This window comes from Hermetia illucens, chromosome 4, assembly GCF_905115235.1.
Source record: "Hermetia illucens chromosome 4, iHerIll2.2.curated.20191125, whole genome shotgun sequence".
Lineage (NCBI taxonomy): Eukaryota > Metazoa > Arthropoda > Insecta > Diptera > Stratiomyidae > Hermetia > Hermetia illucens.
The window spans coordinates 46,148,996-46,172,737 of NC_051852.1; the positions used below are offsets into that span (position 1 = coordinate 46,148,996).

At 40.2% G+C, this 23,742-nt stretch overlaps 1 protein-coding gene across 5 annotated transcripts in view; it reads left to right on the forward strand.

Annotated features, from left to right (window-relative positions):
• LOC119655696 (ras GTPase-activating protein raskol) overlaps positions 1-23,742 on the forward strand; it is a 426,106-nt gene that overhangs the window by 315,969 nt on the left and 86,395 nt on the right. The gene's annotated exons all lie outside the window — the stretch shown is intronic.

The window sequence follows — 23,742 nt, forward strand, 5'->3', positions numbered from 1 at the left end:
TCTGCAACATGAACGACAATATCCCGTCTGAGCCGAGGGGCTTGTGTGATGAGATGCTGTTGACGACTGCTGGCCAGTTCCGCATAAACTTGAGTTTTGGTATATTTTGCAATTCACATAGAAGTGACTGTCTGTGATCTCCGCGCATTCTCACGAATGTAACACTCAACCAGTCTCTCCAGATATTTAGGCGAAATTGATGTTAAGCTCATTTGTCTGAAGTTCTTTAGATTTAAATAGTCACCTTTCCCCAGCCTTAAGACCACCTTAACTACCTGTCAGGAGATAAGCACGTAACCCTGAGCAAGACATCCTCGAAAATTATTTCTTTTAAGTCGCCTTAAGTGCTTTGCCTTCCTTTAGTATCACTGGATAGATGCCATCCATGCCAAGTGCTTTAAAGTGTTCAAAGGGCAGAAGAAAAATAAGAAAGGACAGGATAGCGGGCCTTGCTTTTTCATTGATAACCGTCGCTCTCGCAGTGTCCTAATTCCCCTTGTAACACTTTCGTGTTCAGAGGTTTGCAGAAACCGCCAATGCTCTTCCTCGCACTTCTGTCATCTACCCGGATGGTATATTTCCAAGAGAGTCTGAACAGGCTCAACTCCGGAATTCGTGGAAGTTCCATCCGGTTTTCTAAGAGAGCCCCACTTAGCCGATTCATACCTTTTAAGGGCTTTGTACAGGTTTGAAGTCTCTCTTTCAGGTTCCACTTCCTGTGCTGTAAAAAAGTCTCGGCTTGAGTTTTTCACCAGGGAATTTACCGCATTTGCCGCGGGAAATATGACAAAGCACTCTTAAAAGTGTACGATTCAAATTGAACTTGTATCATCGAAGGAGTTCTTAGTCGCCTAGGAAGTGATGGTTGAGGGGGTAGAGCGTCAGTCTCTCAATCTCGCTGCTCTGAATTCGAATCCCAGGCGTCATGGGTGTCTGTGTTCGTCTTGTGTTTGCCTTGCTGCTGTGAACTTATCATTTGCATAGGGTTAAGTGATAACCGCAACTTAACCCTGGGAATAGAATTGCCTCAACATGATTCTCTCTGCCAATTTCGATATCAGGACGCCGGCTCTAGGATCTCTCATCGAAGAAGATTCTAGTCCGCTTCACTGATCCGATATCACAGATTTGATCAAAAAGGAACCCATGGCTGGTGTATCAGAAATATATGATATAAGGGCAGTCCTTTGCGAGCTTTACCAACCCTAGGTAAGAGGAGGCTTTGACATGCTCCAGGTTGCTTTGATTTACCTGTATGTTTGTAGACATAAATACATAATAAATCTCGGCTGGGAGCCTTCCCAGGTTCACGGTGACCGGCCTGCATGGATTCACTTTCACATACCATTATTAGACCAGTTGCGTTCACATCATCAGCTTCACTTTTTTCCGCTTTTCCTGGTAGAGACGGAAGCAAAAGTCCTGAGAGGCAAGATTTAGCCTGTATTCTCCTCTCCTCTGCGACTAAAGTTTCATTCTAACGAGCCTTTCTCTCCCATTTTCTGGAAGAATTAGGCAAGAGTGCCACCGACAGATTGGTTGTAGTCAGGTCTCCAGTTCCTCTCGTTATAAGAGTTTCTGTACTTTCCTTCTGGTTTGATCAGTTCGTCACTGGAATAGAATGCACGTCTTCTATAAATTTCTCCGTAGGGGAACGTGAGCCTAGTGCGATCTCCAAAATCCATGCTTCGGCGCAACTTACCATAATTGCTCAAAGACGCAGGTGGATTCAAAGTCCTTGCGAATTGTCACCACTTGGAGAGTTAAAATCCCTTGCCTCCATCTTTATGTGTTTTGCACATTCTTGGTGTAGTAGGGGGTAATACATAGTCTTTGTATAGTCTCAATTGTATGAGATCAAAGATATATATTTTGATAATACAAGCGCTGCACAGCCAATGTCCAAAAAATCACAACTATAATCAAAGATACAAAAATTTTGGTAAATGTGTATGATCATTATATGACCGTGGTGGAACACAGTGCCCTGTTGGCTCTCCCTTTTCAGACGCTATCACAGAGATTTTAAACGATCTTTTGTTCAAATAACACCGTCAGCCAACCCGGGTCGTGAACTGTGGTGCTGCAGATGCAATACACGTCGTGCAGTTCCTCAGAAAACTTAGTTTGAAGCATAACGTTTTGCAGTTGTAACTATAATCAATTATGCATAGTAAAATACTGGAACAAATTCCCCCCGGATCAACTATGTAAAAAAGTTGCTCTATAAGTTACCGTTTATTATTATACACTTGATTTTAATGCGAAGGTTTTAGTCTTTATCTTTTTCTAGTTGAATAAATTAAGGCATTACATACACTTCCCATAAAATATGTATCTAATCCAAAAGCCTTCAATTTATCTTTTATTATCACTTTCAATCTTATTATCAAAATTTAAATTAGTTTTAAACGAATCTCCAACGAAGAGATAATGGCTATTATCTCTTTTGGCTATACATTTCAAGTATTCTGTTGTGGTCATTTCAATACAGAAACGATAATAATCTGTACGTTCAAAGTGGCTACTGTGCACTAACCAAGTGGTCATTAATCCGCACGCACCTTCTCGTGTGCCAGCGTGTCAATGTGTCCTTCGTTAGGGGTCATCAAGGTAGAACGAAGCAAGGCAAACTAGGGGCTAAGAAATGCATGGCATTTTTAACGTAGTCTTGGGCATGAATATATTTTTAAGATCAGTAAGGCCATTAGTGTAGCAACGTGAATGATGCAGAAGTTACGTTGTATCATATACCGTATCATACATCATCAGAAGTTCATCACCTGATAATTTTGTATCTTTTCCTGTTTTCAAATCTATTGGAAAGTTTGTACAGTATTTCCTGGTTTGACGGTGTACTATTGCAAGTCCTCTGGACAAATTACTTGTAAAAATATCTATTCGGATAATTAGTCACCTGCAACTATTATAGATTGACTACATTTCGCAAGTATCCAGCAAAAGTGAAAAGGGTGCTTTCATTTCCAAATGATCGCGAGTTGATCATTGAAATCCACTGAAGTGTACTATTGGAAAACCAGTCAAGCATGCGGGTTCATTACTTTTATTTTATGCTACAAATGAGTATTAAAATCCCGTGACTGAATGCTGTAAGTGTAGAACCGCTGGCGTTGATACGTTGTAGTATAGCATTTAGGGTTTTTATTTTTGAAAAAAAGATAAAGAACGTAGAACAACACATCGTCCAAAGCAGCTGTTTTTCTGTTCCTCCTTTTTAAAGAGTGGAAAGAATACTTTACGTTATTATAATGTATGGCTTTGGAGAGGGCCCTTTCGTATTTGTTATTACCTCGTCGATCTTGTCTCGTTTATATCTTATATGTTGCCTGTTCGTCCGATATTATGGTCATATTTAAACCGGTGTTTATAGAATTTTAACATGTAAATATCACAAACATAAATATGTATATGTTTGGGTGGTGTTTGAAAGTTTTATACCTCCCGGGCAGATGATGCCACACGCTTTATTGGCACTTTTGTCTCTAATGCTGTTCCAAAACTTTACGATGTGATATGCTGACTTGGTAATACATTAGCTTGTTAGAAAAATTTAGTTTGTTTTCCAAATTTATAAGTCAAAAGTGCTATTTTGATACGATTGGTATGTTTTTAGATAAGTCACGACTTTTAAGGGATTTATATTTTACATATGTACACGTGTTTACTTCATTTAAATGCACGTGTAACTTGTACTCTCAGCATAACCAGAACAATATCTTAACAGAAAACATTGAGTGAAATTATCATGATATATAGAAGATTTGATTCCAACTGTTCAAAATTCCACAAGGTAAATAAAAACTCTATATTACATGCTTTTATGGAATATTCATGCAAAATTTTGGCGCGATTTTTCCGGAAAAAAAGGTTTGAGCGACGTTTCTATTCATATTAACAGGATCCCAAAAAATGAAGTCAATATTATTATATCTAAATATATATTATATGTAGCCCACATGAAAACCAACGAGGACATCATTACAAAGGCTCCCTTTCTCCTTTAATTATAAAAATATGAAATCATATTTCTCGGACGAATCATCTTGTTATCTTGTATATTTCTACATCACCGCCGAACATCGACTTTTCATACATACATATTTTATCTCCCGATGCTGAAAACTGGGCAACCTATAATATACATATTTTTGAAAAAGAGCACACCTGCCACACGTTCATACCTTTTTTGAACAAGCAGCACCTTATTCACCGGGAACTTGGAATGACTTCCAAAAAAGCGCGAATGTGTGTTTGAACAAAATTGGGAAGAATGGCGACGTACCAATTAAAAAAGGGGCTATGATTACCTTTAATTCTTAATTTAGCGCAAACATCTGCTTTTGATAAATTGCTTGCCAGAAGGAGATAGGGTTTGGAGGATTAAAATATTTTCTATATATTCGAAAACTTGCCAAATCGATATAAAATTAAGATATGTGCCAAAAAAGTCCAAAAGTAAGCATCGGGGTGAGAAACGAAGCAGGAAACCAAATAAAATGCAGTGAGATATGCCTCTGCTAACATTATGAGTAGAATACTTCTTTTTCGGCATTGGAGCAGCTCGCAATTTGAGTGTAGGCAAAAAATTTCAGATTTTCATTTCTTTGACTTGAGTCCAACAGTAACGTGTCCAGAAAATATATTGCACAAGCTGGGATGTACACCTAATGGTTTGCCCTTTTTAAGGTTTTATTTTACACAGGTGGTGTGAACGCCCACGCATTCAGTGAGTTACATCATTCTACGGTGAATTCCAGGGGGGTCCTCATACATGCAAAATGGGGTGTAATTTTGTTTTTAGCAAATATGGTCGCACCCCAAATGAAAGGTCTCGGTTAGTACTTTCCGAGGCCGATCTTAGTTTTGACATTTGTTGGAAAGGTGGAGAGTGGACGGACCCATTCTCAGAAAATACCCAACCGAAAAATCTGAAAAAACTCAAGAGGCCACTATATGGTGCCTAGGCTGCGAAATACCCTCCGTACCGATATCTGTTCAAATAAAGTTAACAATAGTATATTACTGTAATTTTTAGTAATTGACTGCAAAACTCCTTAATCCCTAGAATCACGAGCAGCAATGTTTACTATAATATAGAGCATGATCCTACTAAGTTTGGTGGAAATCGCACTATTACTAACAAAGTTATAATAAGTCAAAGTTGTTGCTTATGTGTAATTTCAAGACTGAATATCGGTATCACGCGAAAGTGGATATTCTCACATAATATAGTATATGTATATGTTACGTGCTAGGTGTTGATAGGACAAATGTCCACTCAAATGTTTTTATAAAAGAAATACATAAATACCTGAAGCGTTCAGTTTCTGGGTTCTTGACTTGTTTTGAAAGTTGATAGTCCTTGGATGGGTACAGGAGTGGATGGAGGTACATTCTATAGCATTGGTTTATGTTTCCCTATACTGCAATATGTTGGCTTATTGCAATTCCTATGAAAGTTCATCTATGTGAAAAACACCGCTCGAGTCGCCAGACAAGTTAGATATTCATTGGCGCTAATGATGATAACTAGGCTAAGTAGGAAAAATGAGCTAGAAACACAGAACTATGACATTGTTAAAAAATATGCAAAAATTAGCTCAAAATTACATCGTAATGAAAGAATACTAAAGGCTTTTATTTGAAAATTTCAGAATCACATATCCGTGGTTGAGGTGCAAAAGTAGATCGTTGCATCAAATTTCATGTTCTTGCAATCTTTAGAAAGATAATGATGCTGAAACATGTTTTTTAAACATCTTCCCACTTTGGTTGTTACTTCTTCAAAGTCTACACAAAACAGAATTTATCTTTCATTCCCTTACAGCCCCCTGGGAGAGAATGTGTAACCTACCAATTGCCACTTCCGCTTTCTGATGTCCGTGGGTTCATCCGCGGACCCAATTCTTTATTCGTTGTTACCTTAGACCGATGACACGACACAGACGAAAATTGATGGAAGCTTGGAGCGTCACTTTTATTGCACTATTTCCATATATAATCAATTTGCTGTTGGTTTACATGGCTTCCAAAATATACAAACTATTGGACGACCTCGTTATTCTGTCCATTAATACATATAGAAAGAGCGCCCTGATCTGTCGAACTAAGAACCTTAATCTTACTGATTTTTATTTTCAATCCGACTATATTTGTCTCCTTCGCCGAACCCAGAATCATTTGGCCAAGGTTCATGACTTAGTGCAAGAGCAACTAGATATCTGATCATACTCAAGGTGTTTGAAGAGAAATGTCAGCGTTTTCCCTAAATCCAATCAATGCAGCATGAAGGACATTATCGATACTGAGAGAGATAAGTATCGGTGACAAAAACTTGACGGACTCCGATCTTAACTTCAAAGTGGCTCTGAGATTTTACTTCGATACAGCGGGTGAATCTGATAATAGCTCCGGGATGCTCCTCCTGCGTACTATATTCTAAATGAACTCCCTGCGGACGTTATTTCGAAATCAATGAAAAGCAAATGATGCAGTGATATAAACCCTGCAAACTGCCGCATAATAATCCGAGAGGTCAATGCGGTCTAAAGCGGAAACCAGGCTGCTCTCTGTCAATGAAACTTTTGAAGTGTTCTTTGATGTATCGTAATATGATTTTAGTTTTTATCTTTGCGACATCGGAAAGTATGGGAACACTCTCTGATTGCCGCAAGTGCGCCTTCCTTTAGAATCTTAAAGATTATCCACTTCTTCCACTCATTGGGTCAGACCTTAAATTGCCAGGATTTAGGAGTGAGTGGAGTAATAACTCTGTAAAGACTGCCAGAGCTGCACTAAAAAGTTCCACAGGGAAACCATCAAGGTCTTGATGATAAAGATAGTTTCAGTTCTGTTTGGAGGAGCAGTCCATATCCGCCTGTTATGGAGATTAGCCTATTCATCCCCGAGAGGTTTAATTTTATGGATGTTATATAATTTAGAACCATAGAGAAATACTCCTTCAACGTCTCCAGCTACTCATTATCGTTTATGAGAAGCTTACCTTAAACGTCCCTCACAGGACCATCGTAAGGCTTATGATCATCCGCCAGCTCTTTCCCGATGCAGTATATGGTAGCGAAATCAGTGCTATTTGCGGCAGCTTCTGTTTCCCTCATCAATGAAGTAGTTAAATTGCTATTTTCACGGCATGTGCCACACTGCATTTCCCTTGCCTTCTTACGGTAGCGGAGCTCCAGCGCATCGCACTCAACCCTGTTCGTAGCCATCAAGTGAGTTTTCAATTCTTTACATTCTTCGATTTGCCCCCATACTTAAGCGCTTATCCAGACCCTGTGACGTCCCTTTGTAACTTAGCCGACAACTTCATTCCAGTGATAAAAGCACTTTTAATGGCGATCCAGTACTAATCAATATTCTCGAATAGATTATTTAGAGGTTGTCTTGTTTATGCAGCGAAAAGGTTTTTCTATGGCTGGACAGTAGCCGAATGGCAGAAACGGCGCAGTTCGAGGAGCCAACGCTCTGTTTGCCTACGAGCAAGCACAGCAAAGATCCGTAAGCGAACATAAGTAACCATCAGATGGTGGTCCCTTTCGAGGTCATTGTCACGATGTGTTACGATTGTTACGCACATTCAGAAAACTGCTCCTGATCGAGAAATGGTTGATCTGATCCCAGGTTCATTATTGGTCAGCCGAAACCCATCTTTATGGCAGGCTTCACAATGCGAACAATATGTCGCCGATAACGAGGAGGTTGCAGAAAGTTGCAGAAATCCCCAAACTTTTCACCATTGCTGCTACGATTATCAAGACCATGCTTCTCTAGCACTGCGAGGAGGAGGGCTGTACATAATGGTTCATAGGAAGCGTCCTTCTCCACTGTATCAAAAATCTCCCTTGATGCGAAGCGCTCCACAATTGTCATGTGCTTTGACCTGGATTGGAATATAGGAGTCAAGTTCCTGTCAAAAACTGACTGCCAGTCTTGTAGTTGTCTTCAGCAACAGTCCGATACTGAAAGGAAAAGTTTTCTGAGACCCAACACCTTCCTTCGCTTAGGTCCAGAATATCCAGCCGTTACCGCCGGAATTCTCGGTCAAATTGAAGAAAACGAGCATTCTTTAAGATCTTCGACATCGTTGTCAGGGAGGAGGGAGGGAGCCGTAAAGTCAATCCCGAGCCGTTGTTAACTTTTCGGTTGCAAGGTAGTTTTGAAGAATCTGACCGCGAAAACGATAACTAAGGTAGTTTTGGAATTTGCAGGTTGCAATCCCTCAAATGTCTATCCCTTTTAATCATTCGGTATTTAGGGAGGGATGTTATACAATGAATAGAGGGAATAATTACTTCACCAACTTAATAATTTAAAAATAGGAGCTTTCTGCTTAGACGCGCTGTATATAATGTATTTTCTAGTTATCAAAGCTTTTTGGGTGTTATTTGTTCGAATGCTGTCGAGAATCCTTGTTGCAGTGGCTTGAGTGTCATCTATGAAGTCGACTGATCCCTTCCAGACAACGGAAGAGAAAAACGTCCGGATAACGTCACAACGCCATGCGGAGTTAGCCACTTTGTCACGAACATGGCGATATTGCGGAATTTCTACGAAGTGGTGATGTTGGGTCGCTCGACCGAGAAATTCCATGTAAAAGTGTGCACTTATGGTTTGCCGAGGAAATGCTTATGAGTAACACTGCGATGACCAAAGAAGAACGAAACTTGTTCATCCAGGCCTTTTGAGGACGAAGAGAATTGATTGTGTGCCATTCCGACCTTTGTTGTTTGGTTTCCAGGTCCTACCGAAAATATGGAATTTCGTCTCTGGTAACCACATTAAAGAGAAAATTTAAATTTTCTCTAAAACATTTCACACACAATTTCTCACTGTCAAATTTTCTGCGGTGATGGTTTGAACGGTACCGTAGAAAGAGCTTAACTGCTTAATAATCAGATGGATCGATAATCGACTGTCAGACTCCAGAAGTTGGTTCACATCCGCCACATTTTTGACAATGCTTAATTTTAACGGGTGACCGCCGCTAGGGCCATCCTCGACGAACTTCATCTTCTCCCGAAACGTCTTGTGCAACTCAAAAACACTTGACTGGTCCATGACAGCATCTCCGTGGACCTGTTTAATTAAACGGTGTGCTCTGCAGGGGTTATTGTGCAGAACGCGTTTTGTTCTTAAAGGCCCTAACTTCATGGGTTGTTGAGGTGAAGTACAAACAATGGATTTGTAGTCTATTTTGATAATTAGTTTTCGGGCCTTAATCAAATGTGATTGAAATTGTTACCCCGTTCCATTCTTTATTCAAATTATTTAAGGCCATCTCTTGGGGAGGCTAAGAGATTTTTGATCATTGTTCCACCCCAGAGTCTCAGGGATGCAGCAATTTATTATTCTATCAATACTATCAATCTTCTTCATGCAAATCGACAAGAAGGTCCTAATTACCCAGGAAATCAACCCCAAGCACCAAATTGTTCACCTTGGCGACTAGGGAATTTCAAGGAAAGGAACTTAACAGCTGTTTAGAGGTTTTCATCCGTTTTTTGACGAAGTACGGTACCATAGGCTCCTCTAGGGTAGGAAATCGTAGTTCGGTTTATCAATCCGATAACGTGAGACCGCCTGAATTCGAGATGTAGTCGGATGTATAAAAGATACTGTCCAGAATACATCGAGCGCTGCCTGATAGTTGTTTCATAAACAGCGTCTTGAAAACCATATCGCTAATACTAATTCTTGTGTGGCTATGCAAATTTAGTAGGTAACGATAGCCTCCTTACCATGCATGTTTTCTCCTGTATAAAACACCTCTTTGGAATCCTTAAATGACGACAGAATTCTCCTGACAATGGCTTCATGCTTCTCAGTCTCGGGAGGCTCTTACATGATTGCGTTAATATTAAATGCTGGTTCAGCTTATGATAACCATAAAGGTTAGTCGTTGATACATTGCCTTAAACTCTCTAATAGGTTACAACCGTCGGGAACGACCGTTGCTTTTTTCAGATAAAAAATAAAATAACTGAACAGGCGGGCAATTAATTTTGTTGGAACTGCTGGGATTATTACCAGAATTCTTTATTAACAAAATCAACGCCTCGGATCTCTTCAATTCACAGTGCCTCATGATGTGAAAATAAAAGTCAGTTTGCGGTGATCGTGCTGTCAGCCGGTCTTAGGAAAAATAGAACACCAGTTAATCGCTTTCCGGGGTGACTCCCGAAACTCAAGCAATCACAATTTGTGAAAACACATCATAGTTTATCTTTACACATGCACATAGGTGTTTCAGCCTCGACTTACTTTGCTAGACACTGTCCTAGAACATGTATGGATGTTTCGTACCTCTCCTCACAGAATCTGCAGACAGTATGCGCAGATATCCCTAGTTGACCCCGGTGATAATTTAGCCTGGAATGATCAGTGAATATTACTCATTTGATTCAAAGGCTTTCCTTTGTGAGGTTTTAAAAATCCCTCCCGCGCTTGGGTTTGTATCACTTCATGAGCACCCTGAACTGTTCCATTCCTAGTAATCTGTAGGAAACCTATAAGCCCAAAATGAAGCTGTTATCAAATTGGCCAGCGAAACCAATGACGGGCAACCTTCAATAGTAGTATGGTTAAATCAGGTCCTCGTGCACAAAGAGCTTTCTTCAGAACAAAATGGGAATCAATGTCGAGGTAATATATATTCTCCAGCAGAAACCCTAACTATTGGCGCAGTAGTGAATTGCCCAAACTTCTCTCGCCTCGTCATCGAGTCAAATGATTTCTCTAGAGGGCTATAAACAGGAGTGATTAAAAAGGAAATAACGAGCCTATAAAAAGGTCTGAATATTAGCTGTATTACGAATTAAAGAAAACGCTGGATGGCATTTGGCTCAGAGGCAAACACAACTTTGTGATGGATTTCTAGACGGTTGCGATGGGGCCACTCAACAGCCCAAAAGGGATTATTCCCTGTACAAAGAGGGGAACGTGCCAGCCATCAGCGACCTAGAAGATAAAAGTAGTATTGACAATAATCAGAGTAAACGCTATTAGAAATTTACAATAGAATATAAGGAAGCAAAGCTTCGAACTCGAAAGGCAAACGAAATGGGGCCTTCAAGTTCGCGGTAAAAATGAGGCCGGGCCCGTTGGCTGATTTGTGTGAAACATTCGGTGCAGTGGTAATCTTCCCTGCATTGTATTATAGCATACGTTTTCTTAGGCACTATGTGGGAAGGGTTGAAATGGCTAGTGACGGCTCTGGCTTGTTGACGGTCTGAAAGCTTTCCAATTGACAATCTGGTCATCTTAAAGCTATCTCATTGTTAAAATTGGTTATTACTTTCGCTGAAAGTGTGAGAATATAAGGAATTCATCAAATTCGGCAAAATGAAATCGAATTGGAAGATCCCTAGCAGCGATTGAGATTTCCAATTATCCCGGCGCTTTTGTTGTTGACTCCCCGGAGGAAATATTGCTCTGGTAGACACCAATGAATTTTAGCTCCAGGGTCGTCCTACGAGCCTATATGCTGCACCCACTGTTGTAGAACATACCGTAGTTCAAGACGACACCCAAGATAGCTTGAGGATATCAAGTTTTATTTATGTAAAGACAACGGAAACACAAATGCTATAGGATGGTGATGGAAATCAAATCACTACTTTTAACATATTTAATTTCAAGCAGTTGCTTCAGTTCACTCGTTGTAAAACTTGCACCGGCGGTATAATGGCGTGGAAAACGCAAAAACCGGGGGAACACTATGCACATACCTGTAAGTTGTTCAGGTCTGAAGAGAGGAGGGGGAAAGAAAATGATCCCCTGGAGTCCCCGGGAGTCCGTAACAGGGATACACAATGAAACAGTCAAACCTAAAAGGATAATAGAGGAGCCTGCATAATTTTTTCCCCGGGCCCGGATTTTCTCTCTACGGACTTGCCACTGTAAAACGCTTGATGAGCGACCAAATCGATAGATTCGGCGTTAATTCCAATGCTACAGAAAAAGAGTTGAGGTCGAATAAAAACCAATTCCATATAGTGTTTCATTCTGAGAAAAATTTAAAAAGAAAACTCTGGAGAACGTTTTATCCTGATGTGAAAATCTCGACAGCTTAAAGATGTGAAATGACAAAGGTGCGGAATCGCAGGGTAGAGTTTGATATCCGCTCTGGTCATTCTTCTACGTAACCTATGCATTGAAAAATTAGTTTTCATTCGAATTTGCATATAAGAAATATAATTCATCGCTTGAATCTTGATTTTATCAGTCGACTTCGAAACTTCTTCAATTTCATTGCCGGATATCATCAAAAAAATATACACATATAAATTCGCCCCTCAGCTACTTTCTTTTTGATTCATCTTAGATAAATGGAATACATTCATTCATTCATTCAGTTTTAATTTATGTCCTTTCGTGCATATTCAAGACTTATTTCATCGAACTATATCCTTTTTCTCATGACGCCTAAATCAACAAAAAAGAAAAACGGAAATCTACCTACGCACCATACATCCGTCTTTACGATGATATTAGTTCCTGAAACGAATATTCATATAGAAATATCCTTAACGCAAAAAACATACAAGAACGATAAATGATCGTTTCAAGGATTACTGAGGAATTGTTCTTTTCACAGCCGATTAAATATTTCCGATTCCCTTCATATTTCATACGCATATTAAACGTGAAGACATCCTTCCGCAGCATTTCCTTTGTATTGACGAACAACGGACTCTAATGCGGATGGAAATCTGAAGCCGGAAGATTATGATATGATCTTATGACGTGGTTCCGTGTATGGAAAGTCAGGTATATGGAAATAAATTTCACATTTCGAATGGGATACTTCCTCATAACATTCGGTCATGGGACGCTATGGAAGTTCCGGTCTGGTTTCAAACACTCATTGAAAGGGCCAACGGACGAGTAGCTTTCGGCATTAATTTCTTTAGTGGGTAAGTGATTAGATCGCTCCTCGCCTTTTCAATTAGTCCACAAATTTATCATAACACACATCAGTTGCCCGAAACGGGTCAACCCTTCCAATTCGGACAATGTGATGTGCACTATGGGAGCTACATATCAGCAAGTAGCAGCTGCTGTTTGGGCTGAGTGTTCTTAAATACGCTGAGCAAAGAATGTTCACACATTGCGGACGTCTGAATGAGTTAGCTACATACATATTCGTACGAGTATATGGTGTGCGGCCCTCATAATCAAAAGCAATGAGTATCCATCTTATCTGAAAGCGTATTAAATCTAAAGTATAGACACGTTAGCGAATGGAAAATTTTGGTTTTTTTTTTTTTCATTGAAGGTGCTCGATTTTCAAAGCTTCGCTGAGAACTATCATTATTGACAACAGTAAACTCTCGGGACGGAATATACACATTCTTTCGGTTGCATATCCCATATGTGAATATTAATATCCCAATAACACTTGAACAAAACCGCATAGAAATGTAATTGGTCTACAGTGGCCTACGGCAAGTCTGCCGTCAGACAAAACGAAGAGAGTTCCATTTTGGTGAAGAAAATTTCACAGGTGACTGATTTTCCAGTCGTAGCGGAAACTTCGTCATGAACTTTCATAATTGGCCCTTATTATTCGTACATGTCGTCGTCTATCTGCCTGCCTACCCGCAGATCTACCTACGTCACATACGAAATCATACATGACTGACTGTTTCCATTTATTTATTGTTGCTTACTTAGTAGGTAGATATTTGTAGTTTGGCCCTTTTTAGACCCCATTGTTGTCTACATGATAGAAATACAAATGACAGTTTTTGTGTAATGTTACTAAGTTCGGTTTTGAAATAACTCGGCTACAATAGCTTCGAACATTTAAATATGATGAGTGGCCGGATGAGAGACTGATCACGGGGTCACGGACATAAATTGATTGGTTTTGATTTTATAATTGAATTATTGAAGACTCAATTTGTTGGAAGTTTTGGAATAAACAGATACTTTGGATATTGTAAAAAGTGTACAGACCGGCGGTAATTCGGCACTAGAAAAACAAGCGTGTTATTTAATTAAAGACGTTCTGTTCAAGGTTTTTAGGATAGCATTATCAGTTGAAAGTCGCAGTACGCTAAGGCCAATAAAAATATCAACAACCACATTTACAACAACACGGATGCTCATTGTTATTGATCGATTCCAATCTATGGACAATGTTATGTCGGATTAGACTTTTTTGACTACATTAAGAAAGTTGGAGTCTCAGCCTGCAAATACAGGGAACATGCAGACTTATTTGTTCAATAAATTTTAAAATCTCATCACTCGTGTTGGTAAGAAGTCAGCCAGTTTTTCAATCAACATCTAAGTTGTGGGTGTTGTTGTGCGACTTTCACAGTAGGTCTATCCCTTGGACAACCGGCAATCGAAGCTTGGCAGAACGCCTAGTAATACTGGGCCGTACTTTTGTAGCCTTTACATATCATAGCCTAAAAAACTTTATTGTTGAATACGAAATTTCAGTGTATATAAATCATTGACTGATATGGAAAGCGTGAGTATTATTATGAGTATTATTTCTAACGTTAATTTGAAAGCTAGGAGAAACTAAATGCCAAGAGTATTTTCTCTACACCAGCCTGGTTCTAACTAGAATTAGTTGCCGAAGAAGAATATTTTATGGTCTGGCAGCAAAGGAGGATGAGCGCCTACTTATTGATTACCATGCCCGGACTGGAATCCCGGCATCGGGCATGAATATTTATTTTTATAGGGTTCTTGGACGGTTCATATAAACACAGAATTTTAGCAGCCAAATCGGGACAACAGGCCGGCTATTCCAAATCCTTCCTAATTTAGATAAGGCACTCTGCGAAGTGTTTCCTCAAAATTGTCATAAATGCTCTTGAAGTATATGCCAGGCGTCTTGTTGTAACCAAATTTCCCTAAGTCCAACTCAGTTAGCCGTCGAAAAAAAACTTGTAACATGTTTACATACCGTGACTCACTGTCACTACGACTTCATTTTCCTCCAGGAACCAGGGACCAATAATTCCAAATATGCACATCACACTGTGAGTTTAGGTGAATGCAAACGCCGGATTAGTGTCAGTCCAGTAGCGCAGATTTTGTTTGTTGGTCGATCCACGCAAATGAAAATGGGCGTTATCATTAAAAAACAGTATCACACGTTCAGAAAGTCCCTATACAATCGCTCCTCACAGAACAATCGGAAAGTGCAAGGGGCAGACGCGTGTTTGCGCATCGTAACGTTGAAGCTCTCACTGTTTGAATATTTTCAGATAATCTAATTGGCCGGGGAATTTGTCTTGTAACACTTGTAATTTGTCTGCAATCCCGAAAAGTGTCCTGGGTTACGATGAGTGCTCGAAAAAGAGGCCTCAACGACAAAAGCACTCTCCTCACTATTCTAATGCATGATGGCGACTAAACAGCGACAAGGAAAAAATTTATAGTCCGGTCTCTTCAATGAAACCACTAGCGCTTCGCTACTTCATCAACCAACTTAATGTTGCGCGTTTTAAAAAAAGGAAGTTATGTTGCTGTACCCTGTATAAGATTCATACTCTGCCTATCACCGTGGATGAGAAACCTATCGTTAACGTCCTGCACAGGACGACGAAGTTTACGACCTGCAAGCTCTTTCGTGATGTGATATATGATATATGAGCATAAACCTGCTATTTGTGTTGAGATTCCTGTTGTCACGGACGATGTTCCGTACTTTTTCACGATAATGGAATTCAAGCACGTCACACTCAACTCCACTCCCAGCCATCAACAGAGCACTCAGCCGTTTGCTCAGTTAGTCAAAACCGAACTGACCTTGTGGCAGGCTCTGTGCCCGATCAGACTTCCGTCGATAGCGAGGTGGTGAGAACTGCACAATTTTTGTCACGGTTACTAAAACCATGCGTCCTAATTATATGCTTCAAGCTGTTGTAAGAATCCTCCTTGGCATTCAAATCGCAATCGAAATGTCACCTTTAGAAATCGCCTTGTAAACTGCCTGTAATTGTTAGCATTGCACAATTGTCATCATCATCATCAACGGCGCAACAACTGATATCTGGTCTAGGCCTGCCTTAATAAGGAACTCCAGACATCCCGGTTTTGCGCCGAGATCCACCAATTCGATATCCCTAAAGACTCTCTGGCGTCCTGACCTACGCGATCGCTCCATCTTAAGCAGGGTTTGCCTCGTCTTCTTTTTCAACCATAGATATTTCCCATATAGACTTTCTGGGCTGGATCATCCTCACACATACGGATTAAGTGACCCGCCCACCATAACCTATTGAGCCGGATTTTATCCATAACCGAACGGTCATGGTATCGCTCATAGATTTCGTCGTTATGTAGGCTACGGAATCGTCCATCCTCAGGAAGGGGGCCAAAAATTCTTCGGAGGATTCTTCTCTCGAACGCGGCCAAGAGTTCGCAATTTTAATGCTCCTTAACCTGGACGTAAAACTCGCAGTGAACATCCTACCAGCTCCAGTTTCTAGATCAAGAGAGCCCGCTTTGGAGTAATAGGTAAGTCCGACACCTCAGAGTCGCATTTGCTACCACTTGACTTCCCAGAGCACAAAACAGAGTGGCGCTGGGAGAAGTGCGGTGCTCTCCAGAGTGCCATCTTCTCAGTTCACTTAATCTCAGAATGTCAGTTTTTGTCCAAGCATTATGGCGACTCTCCATACCATTTTCGACAGCCAAAGGTCGTAACAGTGAAGTCAGCCCTTACCCGAAGGATCATTGATATTTCCGTGGCAAAGTAGTTTCGTGGTTGTACTACTTATCATTTCTTTTCTTTTCATATAAACACAACGTTATCGGTCGTGATATTTTTAATAGACCGCAAAGTCAAGTGTATTGTCCAATTTGGGCAACTAACTCTGCAAACATAGTGGGGTTACCTACTAGCACATGGTGCCCTGTATTTTCAATCCTATTATAATGGTGGTTACAGGAGAAAGGAGTTATCTACCTAGATGATCGGATCTTATTTCTAAACGAAGCGTATCATATCTTGAATGTACAAATGTAGAAATTAGACAATAATCGTTGCCTTAGCCAAATTTGTATTGCTTTTCTTTATAACAGCCGATATGGTAGGGTCCACCAGACACACTGTTAATGTCTCCTGAGCTATCGTACTGAAAATGTAGAGCATTCGATTTCGTGGCAGGCTTGAGAGTTAACGCCAATTTGCACTTTAAATTATCTCTAGCTGATATTTTGCGATTTTATATGTTACTCCAATAAAAGTTATGGAATTATCTAGAATGCCTCTTCTAGGCAAATAACACGTAGGTGGTGCATTATTCTTCTATGGTATGTAGTGTGGTCAGGACATTGTGTTGTGCATTCGAGCATTTCCTCATTCAACTTCCTTTTTCAACCAAAAACTACTCCCACGGGCAATTACCGTTGCTTTCTGGCTTCAAGCCTATGGGGTGCTTGCCTCAAGAGAAGAGAAGAGTAAGGAGAACGCAATTATTCCTATTCGATTTCTGTTTTCTAGCATAGTAATTACAAGTTACAATTTTTTCCACTTTTTGTGAAGGAAGGGTGTCAGTTCCATAAAAATGCTTACCCAAGGTTAGTTGCGTCAGGAACTGCATGACATAATGAAAAAAAAGACAAATTTTCTTTAATGCCGAATAGTGCGTTTTTATTTCTCATATACCAGTATTTCCAAGACCAGTTGTCCTAAGAGGTTAGATATTGTCTTCTATTTGTAGCCAAGCCTAAAATTGATAGGCCAGTAGCTTATTCCTTACTGATAAAGGGGGTAAGTTGCTCCCGAAATATATATATGCACAATGTAAAATAAAAATTGTAGTTTGGAGTAAGCTACTGGTCTATCAACACCAGTTGTTCTCTTCCTCAGTGAGTTTTTGTCTGAACTGCTTATGATCCAGCTTGTCCTTAAATACATAAATCCAGACCTTAATTGCTAGTTAATTTTACTACCTAATTAATCCAAAAAGCCAACTGTTAAGGTTTCCTAAATCACTGTTAATTCTTTTTTCCTCCCGTATCTTGTGGATGATGAAACTCTCAAATGCGTCCAATTTGCGAAAGTCAGTAACCTCCTTAATTACCCTTAGATTATCCTCCGTTATTGTATGTTTCTCTTCGGTGATGTCGTGTCTGACTACCAATCATTTCAGGGCATGTGTTGGTCTGCTTTTTGCTTTCGACAGATTTGCTTCCCCTATATGTTCGTTGAACCTCGTTGTTATTAATCTTCTAGTTTGCCCTATATATGATTTTTCACAATTGGTGCAGGCTATCTGGTACATTCTACTTTTCTCGCTATCTTCCTTGGGGTCCTTGACGCTTCCTAATCATGTCTTGACTTGATGTGATCTGCTGGTAGATATCATCTCGATGCCACGTTTTCTTAGGATGTTTTCCACCTGGTAGTTGATTTGGGAATGGATGATAGGAACTCCATGTTTTTTAGATGGTCCTACTTGTGTAAAAAATATCGCCAGCTTATTCCTTTCCATTTTCGTAATTTTTTTAATGATTAATGGGTTCAACAGGAAGACCATAGCCTGTTGAATCCATTCTTTTCTGCAGTTTCAATGATGTGGTGTTTCTCATGATTTAAACGTTCCTCAGATAAAGGCGTGGTTAGCATGCGATGGAGCATTGCGTTGTTCGATGTCATTTTTTGTGATATCATTTTTTTGTTGTGTGTTGTGATGTTTCTGGGATGGTTCTCTGCGTGGATGTTGATTTTCGGTAAATGTCGAATTCGATTTTTCCTCTGTGGGAATTCGACATTTACCAAAAACCAACATCCGCAGTACCGGTATATGAGAATTAAAAAACTCACATTAAGAAATAAAATTTGTCTTTTTTTCATTATAAAATAAGCCGGAAAAACAACACAAACAACTAAAGAAATAATAACTGCATGACATAGTAACTGATAAGTCAAAACTAGCGGGATAACTACAAAAAATCCCTAACAGAGATTGGGATTAGAGCTTGACAACTCACGCAAAGAAGCATAAAAATGAACTGAACCAAGACGGCAATACGTCTTTACCCAAAAACGAAGAAATAGTATCGATTTCTGAATCTAGGTCACCTAGGAATGGACTGCAAGGGCTCAGACGAAAGTAATCTACACTGTCGTTATGGAGGAGTAACCGTTGCCTTGATCCCTGTTGAAAAATTCATCCTTCCATGTTCCATAAATTTCCAACCTTTCGGCAACGTCTAACTTCCTCGTATCTCTTACATGCTTCACCAACCGTGCGGGTACTTAGGACGATATGTTCTTCCTTAGATGTTTTATAAAGCGTATTTTCACATTCCTTTTGATTTCTCCGATGTACAGTTTTCTGCGATTTGCGCAGGACATTTCGTGCATTGCGGGCTTAGCCATTTTATTGATTGGTCAATCCTTGAAGGGTTTTGAGCTGGTTGTTCCTGGTATCCAAATCATGTTTTCCCAGTTTTCGTTTCAATTTCGTTGAATTCCAAAGCTATTCTCTGTCTGAGCTGTTGATTTGGAGTCCTGATAAGCGCTTGCTGTTGTTCTTCTTCGTTTGCTGATCACGATGCTGATGATCTGGTTGGTGTATCCATTCAATTTGGCGACCTCAAAAATATGCTTCGTATCCTTCATCACACCGTCCCGTCTAAGGAAATGACAAGGGTTGGCATCCGATGAGGTGACTTTGTGCTGATGAGCGTGACTCGAAGTGCTGGGGACAACTTGTTTAGCGTCCGTCGATTTCCTGTAGATCTAATTTATTTTGCTCCATCAACAGCAAGTCCAAGGAAGGTAATTCACCTTTTTTCACCTCCACGGTGAACTCGATATTGGAGTGCGGTTTTTCTTGATGATAGCGCAGGTAATGGTCTACATACCTCTTTCAAGACCTTGGCATCAGATCGGTCGAACCTAACTTTGTTTACAGGTTGGCCATGAAGATTTTACTGATTTGGGGGGGTTCCTCATCACGGTTTCGTTTAACTGTTTATAATACTCACCTCTAAATTTAAACTAATTTTCCTTCATACAGATTTTGACTTGATTAGCTTCAATATTGTTTTACCTTGCATTTCCACTGTCGATCTTCTTGTTATACATGAGAATAATCCTTTACTAGAATTGATCAGTTTCAGTGTAAACTGATTTAATCGAAGACAGAGCAGTAGAATTTGCAGGTCTCGGAGATTCTAATTCCAAAGCAGTTCAATAGAACCATCAAACGGCGAACTCAAGAGAAGGGCATATATGTATTGGATATAGTAGCTAGAATGGGTCTAATTGTAACCAATGCAAGTATCATTACAATCTTCTTCAGACCAGGATAAGTGAAAATCACCACCCATACCATGCGTCGGGAAGTTTACATAGATTGTTCAAAGAATTGAAAATTTTGGATTTTACATCACACAATCATCGTAAACTACTTTATAAGTTGAAATAGGTAAAAACCAACATGGGAGAGCGATCCTTGAAAATATCATAAGAATTCTTCATTTTCATCTTATTTATTTCCAATTAGTGTCTTACATCTGATACATTTTGCTTAAGAGTAGCTTAGAATTAGCTTAGCTAGCTTAGAATTATTACAATGGATGGCTATACATTGTTTGGCCTACCCGACCTTCTCTGTAATTAACTTTATTGTGTAAAAACAAACTGTAATTTACAACGTTCCTTGGCTTTGTATTTAATTAAAACATTACTTAACCTATTTTCAAAACTGCGTCCGCACTAATGACGCGAGAAGGTTTTATTTTACTTACTTACATCTACCTTATTACTACTTTTTTTTACTACTACTTATTTCTACTTACATAAATACTTAATTCTACTATATACAATAGCACTTAATATTCATATAGTGCTTAGCCTCTTTGCACTCCTACCAGGCAAGGTGTGTCGAAGAGGGACAGGATTATTGATTTTAGGTCAGGGTTCAGTATCTAACACGGCCTAAGCAAAGTCGCTAGTGGGATTGTTTTGTCCTGCTCATGCAGTCTTCTAATTTTTGGATTTGGATGGTTTTCAAGTTTATTGAAAAACCGCTCCGTAATGTTGAGAACATATTCTCTAATGGGGTCTATATTTGCTCGCCGGTATACTATGGCGTTCCTGCCGCACTTCTTAGTCTTCCAATTGTAAGACAATCCAGTGCAACGTCTTAATACACGGCGTTCGAAAGACATGCATTTATTCATGGCTTTCGAAAAGCAAGTGATCCACGAAGGGGCTCCGTAGCATATGATGGGCCTGATGAGAGTGTTATATAGGATCAGCTTAGTTTTGGTGCTTAGACCCACTTTTTCGCGAAGAAGAAAGTAGATCTTGCGCAATGCACCATTTGCTTTTCCAATGGCGCGTTTAACATGGTCATCTTAGGAATTCGTTGAAATTGATTCCTAGATATTTGATCGATTTCGACCCTCTTACTATTGTATTCCCGATTTCCAGTTTCAGCCGTTTAGCCTTCCAGTGGCTGGATCTAGATCCCAAGTATCCTCCAAGTTCCTCCTGAAGATGCAGACTTGTGTCTTGGTTGAGTTAATTTTAATACCCCAGCTCTGGTAGTAGAAGCAGAGGTCAACCAAGAAATCCTCTATTTCGCTAACTGCCTTGGCTGGGCGAAAATTAGGGGAGTAGACGAGTGTGTCGTCGGCATACTGCATAAGTTCTGTACCGACCTCAGGGGAGGGGACATCAGCAGTGAAAATGTTGTATAAAGTAGGACCAGAAATGGATCCCTGCGGCACCCCAGAAGTAACCGGAGATCGGAAATCTCGTTTCCGACACTGACGTAAAAATGTCGAAGAAACTGATGGCAAGTCTGATCGTCGGGACTGGGAATTCGTATTTGATCAGCCCGTTTGTTTATCCAGACGGAATTAAAGGCCTTTTCTAAATCCAGAGCGCAAGCTACCGTGGGTTTGTTATTGACGTTAACTCTGCTGGCCACAGTATCGTGAAGGCAGCTCAGGGCATGCTGTGTTCCGTGTTAAGCACGGGAACCGAACTGGTTGTCTGGAATAATGTTGTTAAGATTGCAGTGTTGGACCAGCACTACGGTCCATGCTCTCTCAAAAAGCTTTCCCAGGTTAGATAGAAGTGAACCGGGTCTGAAGTTACCAGGTTCACAGGAGACACCTCCTTTCCGAATGGCTATAATTTTGGCTATTTTCCAGGTGGATGGGAAGTAGCCATTATTAATGCAGTTATTAAAAACCGCAAGCAGGAACTTAATGGAGGCTACTGGATGATTTTTTAAGACTAAATTCGCAATTCCATCTGAGCCTGCTGACTTTTTACCGTTAAGGTTATGGGTAATAGCAGTGAGTTGTGATAAACTCATAAATTTGCTCGAATCAGTAGGCTTGTTGGAAAGGTTCTGGGCAGAAAGACGTGATTCTGTAGCAGTTCCTAGAAGTGAAATCTCTGACCTTTGAATCAACAGTCTTAGTGAGAGCCGTTCTGTTGCTCGGAGGTGTTGCGTTGAGCTGCCGCTCGAAGAATTGAGTGTTTTTGCTTTCTCAGCATCACTGCAGGCTCGCATTTTGCTTTGAGTTAGAACAACGTTGCGGGTTTTGTATTTCCCCGGTAGCCTGTTGATATTTTGGAACATATTAGCTCCAGGCTTAATGTCTGCAAGTTTGCGGGTCAATTCCTTGCTACGGAAGGTCGCCACTATACCACGGATTAGCGTACTGAGACAGTTAATCCGGGAGGGTAATGCTTTATATTCCGCATTTATTTTATTCCCGTGCTCGTGAAATTTGCGCCTGAGATTACGCCTCCAAATCTGCCTAACTTTCAAGTAGAGCATTATCTCATGCGGAAGAGAATTGAATTCAAACTCATCGACTTTTATCAGCTTAGAGTTCCTGCGTGTAGCAGTGTCAATAGCGTCAGACGCCAAGTTAATAGCCTCGTCGATTTCTTTGTCCGACAGATTACGATTATTTGAGAGCTTTTTCAAGTTGAGTTTTGGTGCTAACTCAGCCCTGACTTTATCCCAGTCAGTGTGGGCGAAAGACCTAATTGTGGTCATTACTCTCTTTTTCAGAGAAAGAGATGAGGGCAGTTTGAGATTGACCGCGAAATGGTCGGACATGCCTGGTAAGGTGTCACATGATATTACCTGAACGCTTTGCTTCATTTCCATAGACAGAAGGAAGTAGTCTATATAGATTGACTACTGGGCCTTGACGGAGAATTCGGCAAGACCCTCACGTGACTGGTAAGCGAGAAAGGGTCGTGGATCCATTTGAACAGGGTTTTCCCATTACAGCCCCAGTGAGTGTGCCTGGAGTTGAAGTCGCCTCCAAAGATAAAGTAATTAGATTTCAACTGGAGATCGCTCAAGACTTTTAAGCCATGACCCAGTTGCTCATTTCTAGATTGGCACCTAATATAAACAGAGACAATGAGAATCCGTTTATTGCCAGCCGGAACAGGTTAGCAGGTTGTCTATTGCGACTTCCTCGAATTCATAATCTTTTTTGATTAATAGGGCAGAGCCGGTGTTGTTATCGTACTGAATGGTATTATATCCGGTGAAGTTCACGTTATATCTGCTTTTAAGACGGGTCTCCGAAACGCAATAAATGTCTGCTTTCAGAGAGTCGATCAACACCTGGGCAGTGGCACGTTTAGCGTGAGATACAAGGGACGCGGAGTTAAAAGTAACGATACTTAACTCCATAAATTAAGAATAAGTTTAATGGCAGCGAATTGCC